Raw genomic sequence first — 6,000 nt, forward strand, 5'->3', positions numbered from 1 at the left:
CTCAGATTTAGATTTATCTCTGAACATCTGAACATATGCCAACGATATTTTTAATATAACAAGTACAATTCCGATATAATTTACAATTTCAGTTTACAGTAGAAAAATCTTCGCATTAAGGTTCGAATGAAGACTGACGAAATTTTCATAATTTTGATAACCCAGCTTCATGAGGAACTGTATTTAAAGTTTATATGTAAACGTTTAATAGTATTACCAATAATGAATTAAAATAAATTAATTTACACACTAAGTTTAATTAAAATTGTGGAACATTTAATCTATACTTTTGATTTTTGATTTTTGATTTTTTTTGTTTTTGCATTTGTATTTGTATTTGTATTTGTATTTGTATTTGTATTTGTATTTGTATTTGTATTTGTATTTGTATTTGTATTTGTATTTGTATTTGTATTTGTATTTGTATTTGTATTTGTATTTGTATTTGTATTTGTATTTGTATTTTGTATTTGTATTTGTATTTGTATTTGTATTTGTATTTGTATTTGTATTTGTATTTGTATTTGTATTTGTATTTGATTGTATTTGTATTTGTATTTGTATTTGTATTTGTATTTGTATTTGTATTTGTATTTGTATTTGTATTTGTATTGTTGTATTGTATTTGTATTTGTATTTGTATTTGTATTTGTCATTTGTATTTGTATTTGTATTTGTATTTGTATTTGTATTTGTATTTGTATTTGTATTTGTATTTGTATTTGTATTTGTATTTGTATTTGTATTTGCATTTGCATTTGCATTTGCATTTGCATTTGCATTTGCATTTGCATTTGCATTTGCATTTGCATTTGCATTTGTATTTGTATTTGCATTTGCATTTGCATTTGTATTTGTATTTGTATCTGTATTTGTATTTGTATTTGCATTTGCATTTGCATTTGTATTTGCATTTGCACTTGCATTTGTATTTGCATTTGCATTTGCATTTGTATTTGCATTTGCATTTGTATTTGTATTTGTATTTGTAGTTGTAGTTGTATTTGCATTTGTATTTGTATTTGTATTTGCATTTGTATTTGTATTTGTATTTGTATTTGCATTTGTATTTGTACTTGTACTTGTACTTGTACTTGTATTTGTATTTGTATTTGTATTTGTACTTGCATTTGCATTTGTATTTGTATTTGCATTTGCATTTGCATTTGCATTTGCATTTGCATTTGCATTTGCATTTGCATTTGCATTTGCATTTGCATTTGTATTTGTATTTGTATTTGTTTTGCTTTACTATATAAGAGCTAAGCAAACTTTCAGCAATTTATCAGGTTTCATTACTAATTTTGAATTTTATTTTTAAATATTTGTTTTATTTTAATATTTGCTAGATTATTGCTTTCTTTATATTTTAAAATTTATGATAACAAAATTACTTACTTTTTTACTTAACGTGAGACGCTAGTAAATGTTCTCATAAAAAATTCTATTAAGTATTTGTAAATATTTTTATTTATTTTTTCTTTGCTAACAAGTTTTAATTACGAAATTCCTTTCTAACTGATTTATTTGTTATATATTCTTCCCATCAACATTGCTAACATTGCTTCTTGCTTTCGTGTTGGAAAGGCTTAAGAGGAAATTTTGCCATTCTAATGGCATTCTAATGGTCTTATAACACTTTGCCAAAGTTTTATTCACTCGGGTTGGGGAAGTAGAAATGTCATTAAAGTTAATTATGTTAAGTGAACACTCTCCTTGATTTAAGTTGTCGTTTTAATAAGTTTTTTTTCTTTCATTAATTTTATGATTCTGTAATGAATATTTAATATATATATATATATATATAGTAACTAACAAATACTGAAAGTTTATGTAAGTAAAATTGACTTTACTCTTAAATGATCATGGTAAATATTTTATGTTAACTTGTAAAATCTTCTTTAATAGAATCATATAAAATATGATTTCGTTCTAATATAATACATATATATATATATAGTACAGCAAGTGTATTTGTTAATGAAAGCACTAACAGCACTAACATACTGACATAAAAGTCAAGTACGGCTTTGGGTCAGTTGGTTAATGTGTGCTAACTCTGAGCTTCAAATTTGGCAGGACACGAGTTCGAAGGCAGTCTATATAATTAGTTTGACTGCCTTTCTCCATTTACTTCTTTTTAATTATTAAGTAAAATAAATGTCAAATTTTTCATCTTTAAGAAGCTTGAGAAAAGTTCTTTAAAAAATTATTACATCTTCTGTTTCCGCATTAAAATGTCTTTACTTAATATTTTATATTGGAATTTTCTTAACTGTATCGAAATTTGTGATTTTCTCGTCCTTTTGCCGAGCAATATTGTGCAGCTAACGTAGTTAATGAAGGAAACTGTATTTCATAATTCAAAGGGTTAACCCAATCTTGTCACATGCTTAAACCAAATTTGCATAAATATGTGTACGTCAAGTGTGCTGGTATATGGTGCAAAGGATTTCTGTTCTGCTCAACGTATTGAATTTTTTATAAGTTGTACCAAAAATGACCTTTTCTCTTGTTTAGCCCAGAAGTTGCTATGAGATTTAAAGTGAAAATAAGTTAAATTTTGTGTGGCATCAATTTTTCTAATTCATTGAATTTCTTCTTCCTATTACCGAGAAACGATATAAACTGATGTTAGTTTGTAGTTGAGTTAAGATTAAGAATAAAAAGACTGATTTGGTTAGTTGCAAAAAACTATTAAACAAAAATAAATAAATAAATAAATAAATGAATTGTTTTTTTTTTGTACCATGATTATTTAATATTTTTTACATAGCGAGCGAGCGTCTTCGTGGCTGGTATGTATTTATAGATTTCAATCTTATTAGATAGTATTGGATAGATAGGTATCAACATGTAATCTGATATGTACTCTGTGAGGTGTTGGCGTTCTCACTATCTGATTTTGTTATTCTTTTCTTTTGGTGTATTTAAGTTGATTTTCCATTTACGATGCTTTTTACTCACATTTCCACTTTTGAGTTTCCCTTATTTCGTTGGTTTGTTTTTTCAGATTTGTTTTGTTTTGACAGTTTGTTTAATATTTGTTTTTGAGATTGATTTTTTTTTACATATATACAAATATATTGTTTTGATTTTGCTAAGCTTACTTCAAATTTGCTATTTTTTCGCAAATACTTTATTTGTTGTTTTTGTGTAAAACCCTTAAACCACTCGATACAAAGTAACAATAAATTTTGCTGGCAAATGCCTTATTGAACTATTGTGCCATGTTGTCGCATGGTGCCTGCTGTGTCATGTACGCGGATAAGTGAGTTGTCTCCTCCGTCAAGACAGTTCGGTGTTAAAGCTGCTGGTTAGGGATTTCATTTTTGCTCAATTTGAATTTTTATAGTTCACCCAAATAAAAAAAATCTTTTTCTTAACTTTTCTTTTGTGTAGTTGTTTATTAAGGTTTACTTTCTATTGTTCAGATAAGCCTTATTTTACATATCCAATTTATGCCTTTTTATAGTTATAAATATTTATAGATTTAGTGTCTATTTATATAAAATTGAATTAATAGAAAAATTTATAACATTTTTTACTAACAAAATTAAGGTTTTATTAATTAAATGCTATTTGACCTTTCTGTCTATCTGTGCTTGTTTCTTATATGTATTCCAAAGGGACATGCCTACAAATCTAACGCCTGCTATACGGTTAACTCGTACCATTTAAGCCATTTTTGAAACTTAATTTTGTCTTTCAAATGATAACATACAATTTATTTTGTTAAGTATCGCCCTTAGCCCTCCACTCGCTACTCCCTTAATGTGTATTATGTGCTCAATTTGATAGTTAACTAGTAGGCTTATAATGATTACCAAGTTGAGCTGGCTAAATCCATTGTTGGCGAAAGGCGGCGTATGGCGTTGTATTGCTTAAATGATATGTTACACACAAAGGAAAAAGTGAAAAAAATGCAATTGGTTAGATTTATTAAACATGTGCGTGCTTAACTTCCCTTAACCGAATACACTTCTCTATATACAGATATATCGATAAGTTGGCAATAAAGCTACACAATCACGAAAAGCTCTGTTATAAAAATTAAAGCAGTCCCAACTTGTTGTTGTATCCAAAAGAATTGAGAAAATTCGAAAAATGAGTACATCTCTCAGAATTCGTGTAACTGAGTATTTTAAATATTTTAAATGTTTTAATTATGTTCTTTTATGATTAATATATATTAATCTAAGCACAGTTTTTATATATAGAAATACAGTACAGAAATAATTCATTTGGGTTTCATTTTGTAAATTAAACGAAAATCCTAAACACATTTAAATCGCTTCCTGAAAAGACCAACCATCCGCCTACACGCAGATCTTAATTAAATATGCAAATTTGTGTAAATATTTTATTTTTGTTTGAAGTATTTAATTTTTACTTCGGTTGTTAATTACACGAAAAAAAAATAAAAATAAAAGGAAAAACCAAAATATTTAAATAATTTGTCTTTTCAAAGTTCGATGAAATGTGCCAACCTAACCCAATTTAACGTCTCACATTCAAGTAGCTTATTATCCTCGAAACCTTAAAAATTAAAAATAATTTCTTGTTTAGATTTTTTTTTTAAAAAAAACTTTTTTTCGGGTGCTTTAATTTATACATTAAAGCCATGTACATATGTGCTGCGTAGTGTTTTGCCGTACACAGTATAATTGTTATATATAAATGTATATATGAAATTGCTCCTTCAGTCCCAAAGTGCTGGAGGCAGTGTGAATATGTATATAGTTACACATTCGCACTATATTTTGTACGCAGCCAATGTCGCCGCAAGCCACACTTACGAGCCATAAAGGACATGTTCCTGGTACAAGTTTTGAATTTATTTGTAGGCAGTGCAAAGTTTTATGCATTTGTTTTAGTTTCTTCTCAACGCTTCTTTTTATACTTTTTGTACTTGATTGTATCTCAAAATTTCTTGATTTCTGCTTTTCTTTATTTTTATTTGTGCCTTATTTTTATGTACATTTATTTCAAATTCAAAACGTTAGATGAAATTTTAATTTCCTGAAATCCACAACAGACTTCATTAGATAATCTTATCATTTTTATGAAGAGGTTTTTCGAACAGTAGTAAACTACAACAACAAAAACTCATTTTATATTATTTTAATAAATTGAAATTTTGGTTGATCTGACCATACAGCTGTTTCAAGTATTGCCAAATACCCATCATGAGTGGTCTCGAAAATAATTCTTGTATTTAATTATTAGTAAATAATTTTTTGAGATTGCTGGTACCAGGAATCGAACTCGTGTCCTGCCAAATTTGAAGCTCAGAGTCAGCACACCTTACCCAACTGACCCAAAACCGTACTTTTGATTTTTATCATTAAGAAAGTCTGTGTAAATCTATGCAACTTGAAGTCCAAAAATAAGTTAAGTTTAATAAGTTTAACCGAAATGTTAAATTCCATACATTGATATTCTTACTGAGCTCAAATTCCGTCATATTGCTCATCTTTGTACTTGGTAAACTACAAAAAAAATTTTAGTAAAACATAAAATTCATAAGAAGTACTTATTAATTATGTATCAATTATTTAAGTATTTAAGTATTTATTTAAGTATTCTCCATACCAATAAGTGTTAATGGTGAGATATGTGCAGCAGATAAGCAATTTTAATCTTAAACGCCAAAATAGTTGAATTTGTTTTTGTATTGTAAATAAATGACTTAACTTTTTATATAAAACATAAAACTATAATAAATGCTGTTGTTGTAGTTATCATTGTATTGTTATTGTATCCACTGTACCCTTTCATATCGCCATTGGTCTTATTTTGTGCTTTGCAGTTTCAGATAAAATTAAATTTGAGATTTTATGTTCTTTCAACGCATTTCTCATAAAATGTGCGCTTATATAGCTTTATATTGGTAGTAAAAATATGCTCGGATTTGTTTGTTTCTTCGAGTACATCCAATAACATATGGAGTTTGTATATACGTATTATACATTTTTATGTATAAGTATTTCTTAAACT

The sequence above is a fragment of the Teleopsis dalmanni genome, chromosome 2 (genome assembly GCF_002237135.1).
Source record: "Teleopsis dalmanni isolate 2A chromosome 2, ASM223713v2, whole genome shotgun sequence".
NCBI lineage: Eukaryota > Metazoa > Arthropoda > Insecta > Diptera > Diopsidae > Teleopsis > Teleopsis dalmanni.